At 38.3% G+C, this 19,086-nt stretch overlaps 1 protein-coding gene across 4 annotated transcripts in view; it reads right to left on the bottom strand.

The window, feature by feature from the left end:
- syt1a (synaptotagmin Ia) overlaps positions 1 to 19,086 on the bottom strand; it is a 192,998-nt gene that overhangs the window by 78,296 nt on the left and 95,616 nt on the right. For all 4 annotated transcript variants that reach the window (XM_082168286.1, XM_082168287.1, XM_082168288.1 and 1 more), the window contains one exon: positions 12,554 to 12,640. The gene's annotated coding sequence lies outside the window, so the exon portion shown is untranslated. The remainder of the gene's footprint in view (positions 1 to 12,553; positions 12,641 to 19,086) is intronic.

Below are 19,086 nucleotides of genomic sequence, written 5' to 3'. Positions count from 1 at the left end.
CGTTGCACTCTTTCTATAAGTTATAAATAGCTTTATCATAGCTTTGTAACTAACGTTACAGTATGTAAGTAATTATTCTAGCGATATGTAATGCTAAATAAGGTTTGCTAGTACATTATTTCGGCAACACGACAAGCCAGTGAATTAGCAGGTTTCAATTGTTGCTTTGCACAGTGCGTGACATTTTATCTGTATGTTATGCGGCTAGAGTTTTGACACTGAGTCAATGGGCTCCGACGAGGAATTCACACCCACAGCGACTTCGACGAGTCAACGGGCGGGGAGAAGAGGTCATCTGTCTTTTTCCGTTTACCCGTCTTTGTTGTATGACGTGAAATTGGAATTGTCCTCTCGAGAAATTGGCAGTTTTGGTTGTTTGTCCGCCATTAGCACAGCTGCGGCACACCGGCAATCTTGATTTTGAACGACGGTACGCGCTGTGCAAGAGAGGGGTGTGATCAGCGCGTACACGAGCTTGATTGACACTGCTAAGATATTCCTCCTGGCTCTGATTGGTTGTTTCTGACCGGGAGCGGTGTATTTCTGCAAATGGCAATAGGACCACTGGGAGGAGCCAGAGGAGCCAGATTATCTGTCTCATATTCTACTGTCAGGACATAATGACAGTTTTAACAAATATGTAAAAAAATACATTTTTACAAAAGTTACCTACTGCAGCTTTAAGATGGGTTTGGTGCACACAGGGATAAAAAAAAAGTACCCCATGTGTAAAATGAAATACTCTGCTGTTTCTTTAATGCTTTGGGCCTAATTTTCTGCCAGAGGTCCTGGACATCTTCAGATACATGGCATCATGGATTCGATCAAATACCAACAGATAAAAAATCTAAACCTGACAACCTCTGCTAGAAATCTTATACCGGGCCATGTTTGGATAAAAAAAATAAAATAAAAAAAAGGGTCACTGAGCACAAAAGCAAGCATCTGCAATGGCTGTGTTCCCCAGACCTGAACCCTATAGAAAATGAGTGGGCTGAACTAAAGACAAGAAGCGCCAACATGGATCTGGGAATCTGAAGGATCTGGAGAGATTCTGTATGGAGGAATGGTCTCTAATCTCTTGTCAGGTGTTCTCCAAACTCATCAGGCATTATAGGAGAAGACTGTTATCTTGGAAAAAAGGAGGTTGCAAAAAGTATTTAATAAAAGGGGGCAAATAATTGTTCCCAATGTATTTTGGAGAAATTTAAATTTTTTTCATAATGTGATTTTCCACCCACTTTCAATTATTTTACTTCAATTAAATTTAACAAAATATCAAAAGGATTAACAATGCAGATTTTTTTTTTTTTACAGCCATCTTTGATGGGGGCAAATAATTCTGACCAGCACTATATATATAATGTTTGCATATGTATATGTTATATGTTTTTCCGACCAGTGTTTGGGGAAACCTGTTCAGAAACAGAAATACACACTTGGGATCAGATAACGCTTCTTTGCGCTGCTCTTGGTAGAATGAGTTGGTCATAATGTAAATGAGCTGGCTTGCGCTTTTATGGGATTGCGGTCTCACGCTAATTTGCCCTGTTAAGTAAATCTGGCCCACTGATCTTTAAGGAAACAAAGATAATCCAAGACTGAGTAGTTTGAATGATTTTGTTTTAATGGATAAGGAATCTGGAATCAGTGCATGTGAAACCATCCTTCAACATCATACAATGCGATGCTAATGCAGCATCCTTTTAAGATATCCATCTCGAAATATCTCCTTAAATGTGTATGATGTTGTGTGTGGGATGATATTGATGGAACAGGAAGTGTGTGTGCTTACACAGCTAGCCAGGCAGGAAATCAAACCTAGCGCAAACAGACTCAAAGCTTAATGATTACCCTTGTTAAGCCGTCTGCTCCAAACAGCAAACCTTTAGAGGGGGACGTGTCTCTCGCTGTCTTTTTTTATTTAAACAGATGTGTATTGGATCTCACAGTTCTCTGCAGGTAGATGGTTTATATTCAGCTCCTTGACAGAGAAAATTGAGAGTCAGCCAACTGGTGCTAGAAGAGAGGTGAGAATGACAGTGACCTGTGCGTATGCTTGCCACATAAATGTAAGCTTATTGATCCAAGGTGGAAGGAGTGTGGGATTATTCTACATTTTCACCTATGTGTTTGGCCAAAGCCATCTGCCATATCTCTCCAGTTCACAGAATACTACATGCATGTGCACTCCCTGTGACGCTTGAATGTGCACGGCAAGCGCACACACCCCTCTCACAGCAATCACGGAGATCTGGCACTGAAAATGATGGATTGCTCAAGGAGTAAAACAATAGAGGAACATTATCAAATCGCACATATCAGTTGCTGGTAAGAATCAGGATGGATACTGTTGCATAATCAGTCAAGGCTGATCACTATGCAGTTTAAATGGAGCATAATACTGCCCTCTTGGGGACGATGGCTCAAAATTAACAGAATGAATAACCTTTGAACAAGATCCCACACCCCAATCTGTGATCTCAGGTTAGATGGTTCTTGGGAGGCTAACTGACTGAGCGTCTCTTCTCTTTTAAGGCATAATACCTCAATTCCCATGGGTGCAACTGTTACCATAGCAATGCCTGTATACAATAAATACCAGCCATGGCTATAATGTTCTGCAAGCATAATGGGATTTTTAAACGGCCAGATAATTTTTTGTATATTTATTTTGTAAAGTAAAGACTTAATCTGTGGTGATGGATGGATGGATGGAACGATCAATCAATCAAATCATGGATATGGTTTCATAATAATATGATGCTTTTTTATTATTGATTGTAGCTTGTATTAGTGAAAGACCAATAGATTCAATTTCAGTTTTTTTTTTTTTTGGGGGGGGGATTTCTGGGTAAATATTGTGTAAAAGTTATCAATTAAATTAAGTTTCAAAATTGTATTTACATCTCATTTGCTGTCATGGAATTTTTATTATATATGAATCCACATTACATCGGCCACCTGTATATCGTAATCAATATCGGCCATACATATTCAGTAACATAGCATTACTATCTGATTCCATCCCTATACTTTTGTTAAAAGTTGCTTGTTAAAAAATTTGATGTAAATGCAAATTTGTACAGGATCATGGAGAGCTACTAGGGCATCAGCTCATTTCCAAAGTTGGTTGTCAGGTCCAAGGCGGACAGATTTGAAAACATGGTCTAGAGAAGAGTACTTAATACAATAATCGCAGATGTGCTAGTGGCAGAGGAGGGTCTGCTTTAGCACAGAAAAAATAAATTAAGAATGGAGCTCTCAGCTGCCACATTAATGAGGTAAACCAGGAACAAAGAGCTCACTTGCACCTGCTAACCACAATTGAGAGCCAACTCACTGACTTTCCTCATATTTGAAAACGTGAGAAAAAGAAAGCAAGAAAGAAAAGAAACAGATAATGTGAAAGGGAAAACAAACACTACCTATTTCAAACAAAACATTATTGAGTCTGCAAGCTCGTTGCAAACATGAACAAAAGGCTTTAGTCAATGTTCCATTGCAACAAATCAAATTTTTGGCAAAACTTTCTATTGGTAAAAATTCTTCATAATCCAAAACTTTTTTTAGACTTTTATACATCCAGGGGTGCAAAAGCAATCTGAAAAGTGAGCAGGGTATATTATAAACCTTATCAGCTCTAACGGTCGGTGGTTGTAATAAGCGCACGACGAAAAGGGATAACCAAAAGAACAGTCTTTAATCACAAATCTTCAGAGACACATATAATAGGCAACCACACAAACTAAAAGGACACGGAACCATGAACTGAGGAGCCAAATGAAAACCAAACACAAGGGCTGAATCTGAAATTTTCCGCTAAACCCTAAATCACTATTTCCAATGTTAAGTCCTCTAATACAGTTCACTTGAAGGTGTGAATGAAATCGAGAGAGTGAATTCAGACAGCCATTGAGCGTACATCGGCTATACGCTCGTTATTGCAGTGCAATGTGAGATTGAATGAGTTCAATCAATAACGTCTACTATGGTTTCGGACACCACTACAAATGGCTGTCCCCTCAAATAATGCCCTATTTGAGGGTATAGTGGGCGATTTCGGATTCAGCCAAGGAAAACTAAACAGAAACCCCACATCAGCTTAGCTCATGAATATTAATTTCTCAGCCTTTTGCTTTTTATGAAACTTAAAAAGAATGTATGAAGCTAGAATAAAACTTTTTTTTTTTTGTTTAAAAGCAGAGGATCTGTTCTTCCTTTTGATATATAGCTTGTTAAGATATTCATACAACAAAATATTCTTGGGGCCTTTTTTTATTTTTAAAACACTGGCTGGGAAAGAGTTAACATTGTCATTGTATGTATCTGGCTAGAGCATATAACATATATGTTATAACGGTCAGTCAGTGCTCCCTTTCAGAGTACCATTAACACTGAAATGCCACTCATCTCCTCAACTCAAGCCCCTGAACATTACAATATCCTCCAACCTTGGACAGAACCTTTCTCCTCCTTGAATGTACAACCACAGCATGGCCCTGTTGAAAAATAAAACAACCCTGAAAATATGTCTCCAACTAGAGAAAGACCAAGATGAATAAAGAATGCATAGAGGCCTTGATCAAAGCATGTCTCCTGAGCAAGAGAGGACACTCAGCCCAACAAAAGGTCAAGGGTACTTAAAGCTGTGAGAACTCGATGCACCCAATGAGCAACATTAATGTGATTGCTTGCCTGTTATCAACTTGCATACAGTATACACTCTCAGAGTTGCACAATACACCCATTAGCCCACTGCTACTGAATAGAGGCCTTTGAGAGATGCACTTTTGCATTTTGTTGCAAGTGCAGAGAATAAAATTGATATTCACCTCTTCATTAGTTTTCTAAAACCTTTGAGTGTCACATGAAATACATTTAGCCTGAGTTAACACTTGTGGTTTGGTTTTCTTGGTTCTTTTGGTCCGGACCTGGTTTGCTTAGGTGTTTGCACTTGTTTGCTTCACTTGGTTATTTTGGTCTGGACCAAAAAAGAAAATGTGTGCTGGGCTAAATGCGTTCGTTGTATGTGAATACATATGATGGTATTTACACCAGCTGAGATTTTGCAGGAGATTTAAATGCATTTTAGGCAGAGAACCCTCTCTTAATTACATCTGATAGTTTAATTATGCTTCCCGTTTGCCAGGAGCATCAACCTGCCAGACTCCAGCGAAACAGCTTTATTTTCATCATTTCCTCACTGTCTCTTTCTGTCTTTCTTTGGATGCCTCAGCACCCTCCATGTTTTCTTCGGTGAACACAGGTGTTCATTTCAGAGTTGTTCCCGCCGAACGCTACCAAACTAGATGCAAACACACAAACATGTGCGCACACCCCCTCTCTTCTCCTCCTGACACCTGTGGAGGCCATTGTTTCTGACAGGAGAGGAGGACACGCTGCAGATGTTGGGATGGTAATGAAGTGTGAGAGAGGGGACGTCCAGGACGTCCATTGTAATCATACTCCACACTTCCAATCCTTGGCTCCTTTACTTAATTAATGCAGATATAGTCAGACTGGGCAGGCTGGAGATGCTGTTATTTTGCCTTTGCCCATCCTGGTTTAATGCCTGTCAACAAGGCCAGAGTAAACCAGTTTGAATTTTAGTAATTTTAGTATATAAAAAGTACGTTTTGCTGTTCAGGATTTATTCCAACACAAAGCCAATACTTGTAGATGAAAGCATAGTTCTTCAAAGATGCAAGATGTAGTAGGATTCCTTTATCCTCCAGCATCTGATAAACACCTGTGCTCTCCACATTAGTGAGGAAGACTGAGGAAGTCGGTCCCACTGGGATCAATTTAATGGAGGCATCAGAGAGTTGGAGTGAGCTGCTGTGATTTAACAGTCTACAAGAGACGCCTCATTGGCCATTCCACTCAGGGTGAGTAATTAAGACTTTTTCATAGCCCCAGTTTGACCCAACGACCTCAGACTGAGGGGAACTCCACAATCGTACTGCAAACAAAAGCTCTCATTTAAATACAGTACACTCACATATAGTGCCATTTTAAACACAATGGGCCCTATCTTGCACCCAGCGCAATTGACTTTGTACACCGACGCATGTATCATTCCTATTTTGCACCCGCGCAAAGCGCGCTTTTCCCTCCACAGAAGCACGTCGGTAAGTGAGGAAATACACTTGCGCTCTCGGGGGCGGTTCAGCGCAAAGAGGAGGCGTGTTCCGGCGCAAACGTTCCTTCATGCTATTTTGATGGTTTGGAAAACAATTGCGCCACTAACCAGGAAATTTTTTTTTAAAGTCAGTGGCGCGTTGCGCATGTTATTCATATGCCATTTTAAGGGCGCATGCTTGGCCATAATCAATGTAGCGTGTGCACAACGCGCACTTTGATTCTCTCATCTACACAGAAGCAGCAGTTTTCATTTTTGCAAATCATACATTATTACGATAGATAGATAGATAGATAGATAGATAGATAGATAGATAGATAGATAGATAGATAGATAGATAGATAGATAGATAGATAGATAGATAGATACCGTATTTTCCGGACTATAAGTCGCTTCGGAGTATAAGTCGCATCAGTCAAAAAATGCGTCATGAAGAGGAAAAAAACATATATAAGTCGCACTGGACTATAAGTCGCATTTATTTAGAAATTTATTTCACAAAATCCAAGACCAAGAACAGACATTTAATCTGGAAAGGCAAGTTATTCAACTACACAGAACAACAGGCTGAATAGGTGTCCGGTATGTTAACGCAACACTAACAGTTATTCAGCTACACAATAGCATAAAGAACATATACCTGGGAGGCTGAATAGGCTAAATTAACATAAGCCAGCGAGTCCAACAAGCAAGTTACCAGTAAACAAGTTCACCAAGCTCCCGCAATCTCATTCCAAATCATTTTCTTCATCCTTGGTGTCGCTTTTGAACAACTCCGCCAACTAGAGCGCCCTCTCGCGGCTGTAGACGGTAATGTTTTCTCTTGGTTCATCTCAGTCTGAATTAATTTTGATATATAAGTCGCACCTGAATATAAGTCGCAGGACCAGCCAAACTATGAAAAAAAGTGCGACTTATAGTCTGGAAAATACGGTAGATAGATAGATAGATAGATAGATAGATAGATAGATAGATAGATAGATAGATAGATAGATAGATAGATAGATAGATAGATAGATAGATAGATAGCCAATTTATTATAAAAGCATACATCTAGCTTACACATTTACCCAAATTATCATACGCCTGTTTAACCGAAGTTAATTTGGGTGGGTTTCTCCATTTCAATGTAACTTCTCTCTTTTACGGCCGTGACGGCTCTCCTAGCTCTCCTTGGCTGTGAATCGCTCCTGGCGCGCGCCTGGCAAATCCGCCGTTACAATAGCAATCCACTATGGAAAAAGCGCGTCTGCTCTTAAAGGGAATGTGAGATGACGCTCTGATTGGTTTATTTCACGTTACGCCCAAACCACACCTATGAATAATGAAGCTACTTCAGACGAACCCATTTTAGATTTGCGCCTGGCGCAAGAGTCATTTATCCCGCCGGGAAAATAGCAACAGCGCCCAAGACCCGCCCACAAAGTTACTTGCGCTTTGCGCTTGACACTTGCGTTTCAGATCGTTAAAATAGGGCCCTATATAGGTAAATATAAAATAAGCATCCACATAAAAAAATATGAAAAAAACGTTTAAAACGTAGTTCTTCAAAATGTTTTTTTAAAATTTATGTTGTTTTCATACGTTTTTAGGGAGTTGCAGCACATGACATTGGAAGATATTTATTAACCGTAACACGCAGTTATGAGGGTTTGCAGGTTTTTATTTTTTCTTCTTTCTTCTTTTGTTTTTGTTTGTTGAACCGAATGACTTTTGCCCCCCCAAAAAATATCAAAATGCATGTAAATTCAGAAATTTTTAATATAACCTTAATCATAGAAGATGTATATATAAGTCATTACAGCTATGAATTGCATTTTTTATATATTAAAAGATCTGGACATTTTTTTAAAAAGTCACGTCATTGACCTAATTATCAAGCAGAAACTGGCATAAAAAATACTCCGTCTGGACAGGTGAGACTATGTTTATGGTCTCTACGGCAAGCTCACCGCTGTGGATTGGGCCGAGGATCAGGTCGGCTTTGGAGAGCACTCATTAAATGCGTTTGTCAAGAGTCTGATAATTAAATTATCATGATGAGTGACGTCCATTCAAGTGTTTGTGGATGAAGGCCTCTAGAAACAATGGCTCTGAAACACACATTCAGTTGGGTCAAAACAAACACACATGCTCATATTGAAAGTCTTGGACTACGATGAAACAGGAAGAGAGAGTGTTGAGGGAAGAAAGAGAAGGGCTGAGAGTGACAGAGGCAAGTGATAGAACCTGGAGCAACGGAGAGAGCAAGCACGAGAGAGAAGGGAGAGAGAAAAGAGTGCATCTTACACAGTAATAAATCCGAAGACATTACAGTTAGTATAACCTAGGAAGATTGGGGAAAATATACACTAACATTTAAAAGTTTGGTGTCTGTAATATAGAGAGTCTCTTATGCTCACTAAGATACAGTAAAAAAAAGGAAAACTGTGAAATATTATTATCATTTAAAACAACTTCTCTATTTTAAAATGTAGTTTATTCCTGTAATTTATTCTTTATTCACAATTTCAATCTGGCAAAGTCATCAGTTTCACATGATCCCTCATTTATAATTCTAATATGTAGATTTGGTCAACATACAACAAAAATCTTATTATCATACATTTTGAAAGTTGTGTGCATTTTTTTAATAAATAAATAGAAACATAAATATTTTATTTAGTAACATTATAAATGTATTTAATGTAATTTTGGATCAATTTAATGTCTCCTTGCTAATAAAAGTACTTATTAAAAATCTTAATCGACCCCAAACTTTTGAACGGTAGTGTAATGTAATAAACTTAGTTTGACTATTATGTGTCATAAGTTTACTTGAATTGGTATCAACTCTTTACTACATTCTCTCAAAGGGACAGTTCACCTAAAAATGAAGAATGTAATTTATGCAATTGCATGCCATATATGATTTGACTTTTTTCTGCGTGGGAAAAAAGGACAAATTCTGAAACATGCACATATGCAAATATACTTTTTGAGAGTTACATAAGAGGGAAAGATTTGGAATTGGTTCAGTAAATGAAAACTGAATTTTCATTTTTGAGTGCATTTAAAAATTAACTGTTTGCACTTTTGCTTTAAGTCAACATTTAGCTGGCCAATGGGACAGATGATTCTCATAAGTGTTGAAAGTTTGTGATTTTAACATGAGAAATATTCATTCACTTTCAGTAACTTCCATAAAGTGGTGTTTCCAAAACAGGGAACTAGGTGTTGGAATCTGTTCTCATACAGTAATATTAAAATGCATGTCACATCCTTAATTGCCTGCCAGTCCGAAATGATGAGAGCTGCCAGGTTAAAGTCTTCTCCTATAGGCTTAAGTCATCATAGCATATATTGGTTTTCCTCTTTCTCAGAGGCCTTTGCAAAAGAAAAGGCAAAATGGTGGCTGGAAGCACACATGCGAGCGCAGCAGGTGATGCATGTGTGAGAGAACACAGGATTTTAGCACTCCCTGGGATCCAGTATTAAGTAAACTAATGACCCAACAACACAGCCGGGCCTTGGTAATATATCATGATGCCTAAACGAATTGCCCTGTCCTACAGCAATGGGACATCGATAGATTCCTTGTAAAACACAGCAGTTGTGTGCGGAAACCTTCATAATGGAAAAACGTGCTTAAACATGTAAGTGGGTCATTGTGGAAGGATCAATAACACTTGCTTTTTGCTGAAGTCCAGATGAAATCAAAATGGACTCCATTTACTTTCCTAATATACATAGCAGGTCAATACGATGGTAAGGCACGAAAAAGTTGGTTAACAGGCTAAAAGAAAATAATTCACTCTGTAACAGAGGGTGGCGCTTTTAAAACAGTAGATATAGGCTACCCCAGTTTCTTCAGGAAACACAAAGTGCTGCGCAACTTTTCTGACACACGCTTGTCATGGAGAAGAAAAGCTGTGTAGATAACACCAATACCAAACACAAGAGTATAGATACAAGAGCCGGTTCAGGATTCTCCCTCAACTATTCACTGTCAAAATTTAATTTAAGTCCATTTCAAATGATTTTTATTATAATAAGTGTAAAGCATACTATAGAAGTGTGTTTCTTTTTCACAAGGGTTACAATGCATTCAATTGAATGATGCACAACCTTGGCTTCTAACTTAATGCTATACTGCTACCAAGACCAGTTTAGGTTGACGATGCAAAAAGAAAGTATGAGATATGTGTAAGAACAACTGTGAGCTCTTGTTTTTAACCTCATTGGCTGTAATAGCCAATTGAATTGTGTTGTTGTCGTCACGGCTGTGTAGAAGACCCTGCAGGGACAAATGTGGTGGCGTGAGAGTTCCCTGCCCAGCTGAAGCATCCACCGTTCACCTTCAAGCCCACGCTCTGCCACTTTGGATATGTCATGACCAATAACGATGAAAAATTGGACTGTTCGCGCCAATCCTGCTCTGAGAACACTCTCTGAGTCCTTCCGCACTTGCCTGAAGGTGCACAACCACTTGCGCTCAAAACAAAATAGCATTTTAACAAGGTCTGAATCAAACAAAATGCCTCCCCAAATGGCAACTCAGCTTCCATTACCAGGCCTGATGCTAACAAAAGATGCTAAGCTTGCATGATTATATTGTTACTAATCACAACCGGAGCCTTTAACCTGCAGGTTTACACAAGTATAACATCGTTAACTAATTATTTGCACAGTTAAAATCCACAATAATCAATATACAGTATATGTGTGTTTGCAGTTCTTTTAACGTTCTTCTTTAAACATGTGAATGGTCTGACCTCACATAGTGTATACAGTCTCACAGTGTCCTTGCAGAATGTGTGGGCTTTTCTACCTACTCAGTTCAAAACTTTGAAGGACAACACATTGTTTACTAAAATGCAATGAAAAGAACAGAGAACCACATAAATGTTGACATTAAACAGCTTTAAAAAAATGCTGAAATCCTTTCTTTATCCTTTATCAATACAAAGAGTTTAAACTTTTAAACTTTTTCTGCTGCTGAAGGGTAAAATCCAGCTTAATGTTGACGTCCCCCTCCGCCTGAGGTCTTTTAATATTTTCTTGGCGGCTTGACTATCCATATTTCAATAAGCTGTGTTTGTGTCTTCTCTATCCAGAGAGCGAAATCAATATTGCATTAGTCAAACTCTTTAACCCATGAAGGGGAAACAGATAGCTAAGTAACACAATCCTTTTTTTACTCCAGCACCTCCCACATGAGAGCAAATAGTCTGCTTTGAAATTGGGTTGCAGCCTTTGCATTTGACATATTGAATGAGAATGACAGATTGTCAGAGGTAGAGCACACTGTTTTTGTTTTATTTGGAGCATGTATTGATTTCCTCAGTGACTCGAAATGAGGTATTTGAACCAGGTGGAGGTCTTAGTGTGTGCCCTGCTAAAAAGACCATTCATCAGACTATGTATAGGGGACGCTGCTTGACTAGCTTAACCACCAAGATTACCTTGTGCAATTGAGTTCTGCTGGTCAAGAGCATGGCTATGTGTCCTAAGCAGTCAGGTCAGGTTTTAATGACTTCCATGATATTTGATAAGTACATAAGCTATTATGACTTTAGTCATAATTAGTTGGACGTTTTATTATGTTCCTTGCAAACCTAACATTTTACATTTGGCAGACGCTTTTATCCAAAGCGACTCACATAGCATTTCAAGGTACACATTTACATTCTTATCAGTTCTTGCTTTCCCTGGGAATCGAACCCAGGACCTTGGCGTTGCAAGCGTCAACGCTCTACTGTTTGGGCAACAGGAAAGCTTAAAGTATTTTGTCCGAATTTTAAGCTCAGTTAAAAATGGCAAAAAACAAAAAAAAACAAAAAAAAAACATACCAAAACATCTAAATATGATTATAACATTATATATATATACATATATTATTTAAAAATAATAAAAATAATAAAATTAGATTGTTCATTGTTCAGTTTCAGCCCCAAAACGTTCAGAATTGTTGGTTTTGGTTAACATAGAAGAAATGGTATTGTTTGCCGCATTGCTACATCACGCTTGGTTAGGACGCTGTGAAAATTCATTCTGGTCTAAGATGGTCTTTTCAGCAGGATGTGTTGGGTGAACGCATGCTGTGTGGAGCTGTGCACAGAAGTTTTGTGTGGTATTCTGACTGGTGTGTGCCATGTGGCTGTGCGAATTAGCAGTGCGTGAGGCATGTCTGGTGTGTATGGCTTGTTTAGATGCCGTGTGTGTGTGTGTGTGTGTGCTGTGGTTGGCTGGGTGGCAGGTGATAAAGGCTGAGTGGACAGATAGGGGATGAAAGCCGTGCAGGTGTTTGGCTGTGAATGGACAGGGAACCTCTCCAGCCCCCTGGCATTTCTAATGAAACCAAACGGATGCATGCGTATCTCTGTGTGTGTACGTCTAGTCTTTGAAGCCACGGGACAAAGACTAACCTTTAACTCAAGGTAGCTTGCTGCTGAAGCTGGCCTCAGACTTTCTCTCTCACCAAAGTCAGTCACAGGGAGCAGCGTTCTTCTAATCTGCAAACGAAAGAGGAGAGGTCAACAAAAACGAATATTGTATAATAATATTTATGTCTTAACATAAAGAGAACTGGACTACGGATGGAAATTAGCCCTTTGGCTAAAATCCGGCATTTTTACATGCATGTACCCATTATGTTCATTAAAATGCACTGTCCCAATCAAAAAAAAAAAAAAAAAAAAAAAGAATCCTGAAAACCGTCTTTAAAGGAAGTCAATTAACATTTCCTAAGACTATAATCTCAAAAACTACTTAACAAGCCTACTTTCCACTAATTGTTAATGTTTCTTGGTCAAATAACTAATGCAATAAGAAAATTTATCGAATTAGGACAAATCAATATATATTTTAAACTTTAGACACAATACAGCTTAAATCTTGCTTAACCTGTGCAACATACTGTGCAAGGAGGAAACAGGAAAATGTTCTTATGGCACAATCAATAGACTCAAATGCAAGCATTAAGAAATAACCCATAAAGCCAGTGTCATTTCCTCCTGTTGATTTTCCAATCAGCTGGGTAATCTCACTCTCTCAGTGGGGAAGACGAGTTCGGTATCGACAGGTCGGTTTCACAGCTGACGTCCAGCGTGTTCATTTGCGGGCTGCTTGAATTGTGTAATGTGCTGTGGAACTGAGATAAAGAGCATTCTAAGATCTCCGCACCACAGGTGCTTCCTGTCACTGGGGCATAGGCTGAAAAATGCTGCCTATAGAGCAGGTGAATAAGGATGGAGTAACAACACTTCACCCTCAAGAAGGACTCTGGGATAGTTATATACTCACTCTCATGTCTTTCTAAACCTAAAAAAACACACAGAGGTAGTCTATATGATTTGTGCATTATATTGCAAGGAAGTCATATGATAGATGTGGGTGAGGAACAGACTGAAATTTAAGTCATTAGCTGCATTTGAAATCCCATTCTGTCTGAGCAGGTACTACATTTGGTAAAGTAGTTCAGTACCATTAAAAAGTAAGTTCTATATAGTATGAATGTGAATAGTAAGAATGAAAACCGGATGTACAACATCTGCCATGGCTTTATCGTGTAACTCACAGCGCTGATTGCATGAAATCACTGCCATTCATACTGTAACTCCTAGTAAAGTAGAATCTGTGTGAAAGTATTAGATCATCCAGACATTTTTCATCTACTGTCTTTTGAATATGATTTGGGACATGCTACTCTTTTGGCATACTGTTTTTCACATAGTATCTAGTAGGGAAATCACCATATTCGGAAGCAGTGATTGAAAGTCGTCCCCTCCACTGTAGCTCTCAAAAGTCATTTGTGCATCTGCATATTGCAAATAGCAAGTCACATTCTCTTATGATATATGAGAAACCATTGTCATTTGATGATTAATGGATGGTCTTTTCATTGAATTTGTAGATCTGGTTCACAGATCTGACTAAATCTGTTCATGAATCAGACTGATCCAGTTCACTAATCAATTCAATGATTCAGTAGCAGCAGATCGTTAGTTAACAGCTCACTGGAGGGGAAGATTATCAGTGAATAATAACTTTAGTAGCGAATAATTAATGAATTTGGGTTTGTTTCTCACACGAAGCTATCACATGACCTCAGAAGACTTTGAATATAGTATAGACCACAATTATGGTGCTTGTTTGGTGTTTTTAGCCAAAGTCTTTATGATCTATTGTTGTATTGAAATTAGTGTAGCTATAGCGATTCTTCAAAATTGTTCTTTTGTGCACTAAATAAATAAATACGGGACAACATGAAGATGTTAATAATAACAGAATTTTCATTTATGGACGAACTATGTCTTTAAGATGACACAGATGATTCTACAGAAAGCAAACAGCTAATTATTTTCAGAGCGCACACATTTGATTAAAGCTATTTGAATATAGGACGAACTGTGCTATTCAACGGGCAGCATGTTGCTGCCAAGCAGAACAGATTGTTGAGGTAACTATTTAAAGTAATCAAATGGGCAAGCTCACACAGACTAGATCGTTTTCGTCTTTCTTTAATGTGAAAATAAAAAAGTGATTTGTCTTTGTCAGTGGTGAAGCCCAGTTATTGATAACATGGCGTGCAAACAGCAGTAAAAGCTATGAGAAAGAGAAAGCCATGGAGGGAGGGGGAAGAAACAAGAGTTTCTCATCCATATCCCCTCTCTCCTTAGAGGCTCTTTATCCAGGCTTTGATGCACAGATTAAAAGCTATTACTTTAGACTGGCAGGTGCGGAAAGGCAATGCATGGAAAGACAATCACATATGGAAAAAAAGACAACAAAAGCCTGGCATTTTATCAGTCGAATAAATTATACCTTGCTGGCACTGGGACAAAAATCCCAAGGTCTACTAAATTATTTCCTTGTATCAACATAAATGGGGGAAATCATGAAGAAGGAAGCGCACCCGGTGTTACAGTTTACTTGCACACTGTCTGCATGGTTTAAGTGCCGATTCACCAAAGACATTATGCTAATCAGATGACAGCACAAACAATGCCAGTGCAAATCCATCCTGTGAATTGGTTCTGAGTGCTAGATCGTGACGGATGCAGCAGATTTCCATGACATGGCATATTTTACTGAAACTGCACAGCATCACTCCTGCATGATTCAGACACATTTGAAGCTGCTGTCATGATCAGAAAATGTACAGAAACAAATAAAAGTTTTTAAATAAATACACTACAATTTAAATGTCTGTGGTGGGAAAGATTTATAATGTTTCAGAAAGAAGTCTCTTTAGCTCACCAAGGCTGCATTTATTTGATCAAAAATACAGTAAACACAATTTTAACACATTTTAATATTTTTTTGTTGTTTATTCCTGTAACGCTCTAAATGTCTTTATTGCAACTTTTGAATAAATTGAATGCATCCTTGCTGTATTGATTTCTTTCATAAATTCTTTCATAATAAATGTTGACTTTAAACAGTATTTAAATATTAAATATTTATAAATAAACTAAATGTTTTAAATAAATAACAAGGACATTAACAGTACAAGGTTAATTGCTTCAGACAAACATTGTTCGAATAAAACATTACAATTTGCATACAAAGAAAGCCTGTGTGCGACTAACAATAACTGGATTTCCATCAAACTTCAAAATGTGAAGCGAACGTTTTCAAAGTGTGCAAAAAAACAATTATTAGAGTGCGAATTATTTGCATTTCAATCAAGTTGTTTGAGCGGATGACGGTAGTATTGGTACCTAGTAACCAAAAGTAAATAAAACACCATCAGCAGAAACAGCTGATTAGTCATGTGGGTTTAATGTTTGCTACGTCAGAATTTATTCGGCAAATGCGTTTCCATCTCTCATTATTCGCAACTCTTTTTGCGAAATTTGCCGTTTCCATTAATCGTTTCTGATGCGATACTTCAAAATGCACATAAAAACAGGGTGATGGAAACATATAGTTATTGAGTGTATTTACTTGCACAATCTTACACAATCCCTGCTTAACCTGACAAGGTCACTCCTCAAATGGTGTTTTCTTGGTAAGAGCTTATGAACTGTTTAAGTAAAATTGTTTAGTGAATTTGCCTTTCCGTTTTGGAGATTTGTCAACAAGGTAGAGAGCATGGTTCCCTTATACGACATGAACTGGTAACTGGTAAAAAAAAAAAAAAAAAAAACCTTTATGTAAACTGCTGAAGATCAACACATAATTAGAAAAAGAATGAATGTCTCTGATGTTGACCCACACTTCGCGGAGTGCTTTCTGTATCACTTGTCTCGGTTGGCTGGCTGTGGTCGTGTTCCAGCTTTGAGTCCATTAGAGTTGCTTTGAAACTACTTATGTGAGGTCTGAACCGCTGCCAGAACGAACAGCTGCTTCGGTGTGTAAATCATCTGTATAATGCAGAGGCTGTAAGCATGAGAATGCCCAGCCTCCCTGCCCACCAATCAATGAAGCGCTAGCAATCTGACAGCTCCTACCGACAAGCTCTTGAAACAAACGACACAAGTGACACAATGACGGTCCCTGAAGCCCATTTGTCTGCTGTCTACCTCACCAGTTAATTAGTTTCAACAGTTTTTTTTATGTTTGTGGCCATGAAAGAATGACTTGTCATTCAACATCCCTGTCTCTTATAGTTTCCTTTCATAACTAGCTTCTCTCTTCATCCCTCTTTCTTTCATTCCTTCAGTTCAGCTCTACTTCATTGTTTCTGTTTGGGAAGCTGTCGTGTCCTCATTCACGTTCTTTGCAGTTCTTGCCGAAAATGGGGTCGCATTAAAATGAGAATGAAATGTCAATGTTAAATTTGGCAACATATTGTCATGTGGTTTATGTCAGCCTTCTATTTACTCTTACATTTTAGTCTTTTGAATATTTTCAGATCTAGTCTAACTACACTATTTCATTTAGTCTATGTGAAGTAGTTTTGTTTGCAAAAACGACACTATGTATTTTGTTTGCTATGTATCTATGTACATTTGTTTTTCAGCTGTTTCATTACCAAATCATTTAATGGCCGGCAATATGCAGTGTTGGATATTTTGCAATTTCAAATGTTAATCACATTATTACGCTTTACATGGCTGATATTTCCTGTTCATTTTTATTTCTTAACAGTAAACTTAGCACATTTTGACTTTTTTTAATAGCTTTTTTAGCTTGTGTTTTGTAAGTTAAAGTTATTGCTAAAGCTACTATTGCTCATACTTATAGGATTAACAGTATGGTCACATTAAGTTAATTTTGGCTACATTTCACGACCAAGAAAGGTTCATTGTCCGTTGTCAATAGTGTAGCAATGTATGAAGCCCAGCTCACACTGAAGTCACTTTCAACTCAAGCAGATTTCTGTTGGTCAATGTAGCGAATCACGGTGACCAACTTGAACCCATTGTTGTTTGGGGAAACCTTACATCAAATCATCACGGGGATTCCTAGTGAAATGAATGGATTTCGCCAGCAAAAATTAAACTGCACCTTAAGGGTTTTCAAAACCTAAAACGTGATTTCTTGTCTAGATATGAATAGCGGAAAATAAAATGATGTTGTTAATTTACTTTAATCGGCTCAGATAGTGTGGCTTTTGTGATCTCGAAAAATACCCTCAGACTAACATTGACAAAGGGATCCAAGGCATAATATCATAAAGTTCTTTGGACTTCACTAGTAAGTAACAACCTTAGCAACCATCCCAAAAAACGCATAGCAACTTCACAGTAACACCCTACAACCTAGCATCACAGCAGTGAGTTTTGCACAGGCTAATGCACTCACATTCTCTTCTTTCTTTTTCCTGTCGAAAGTAACAGTGTGATTTACATGCTCTGTTTTTGTTCTATCATCTGCACTTACCTCAGCTTAGCATTTCTCATTACATGCCTGTGCACAGCATTCCTTTGAAAGGTCAATGACTGTAATATAACTGAAGCTTGTCTTGAGTTATGTTAGCCTACAAGCAGCCAGAATGCGTTTACACACTATCATGAGGCCACCCAGAGCAACCGCTGCAGATGGCACTGTGACATATTTCATATCCATGTGATTCAGAACAGAGGAAAGGGGATTAAACTCAATCCATGTCTTTTAATTGCTTTCACGTCCCGATATGTAACAACAAGCAAAGGAGATGGAGACAACAACTCTTTGGCCTTTGATTCAAAGCTGTGTAGGAGCAGTTGTGTATATGACAGCAGAGATATTGCGATTATAATGCAGTTTGAGCTTTGAGTGGTAGAGCCTGCTGACCCATGTGACTTGCCACTGCCAACTGTGACAGGCATCCATTTGATGATTATCCAGAAAGACACCCAAGACCCAGTTATGTCTGTTGGTGTGCATGTAGGCCCATGTAGTATATAGATACATCCTATACTATTTCCCAAGATAGAGACCCCAAAACGAGACATAATTAAGTTTTCATTTTTAAGGGTATTATAATGTTACACTCGTAGGTGTCATTTAGAATGGTCCTGCCACTTTTAGCCAAGGCCAATTTTGTCCCCAACAATTTATGAAATGGCTCACTGCAGAGATGTGTCTAAAAGAGAAGTAGCACGAACAATTGTCCAGCAGCAGTTTCACTGCATCCGTTAAAACGAGTGGAGATCTGGTGCTAGAATTTATTTGTAATGTTTTATGTTGTCATCAGTGTTGAAAAAAGGGACAGCAGCAATGTTCTCTCCTCACACTCCATTATATCGATTTTCCACAGCTCGCTATCGATTCTAGTGTAACCACTAGACAAAATGCAAACAAATGTGTTTCTGCTGCAAAAATAAATCCACTGACATAGAGCTTCAATTTGGTATTAAAATACAAAATAATTTTTGGCCAGATTAGAATCATAAAATCATACTCTAAAGGAATTCATCACCACCATGCATCCAAGATCAAAAAACACTTTAATTTTCTCATAATATAAATAGCACATCACCTAATTTCTCAAAGAGTAAACGGTTCCTTCAAAGAGAGGCACCGTTCC

The sequence above is a fragment of the Leuciscus leuciscus genome (genome assembly GCF_965113295.1).
Source record: "Leuciscus leuciscus genome assembly, chromosome: 4".
Taxonomy (NCBI): Eukaryota; Metazoa; Chordata; class Actinopteri; order Cypriniformes; family Leuciscidae; genus Leuciscus; species Leuciscus leuciscus.
The sequence above is the reverse complement of the archived record's forward strand: the minus strand, read 5'-3'. Positions and strand labels throughout refer to the sequence as shown.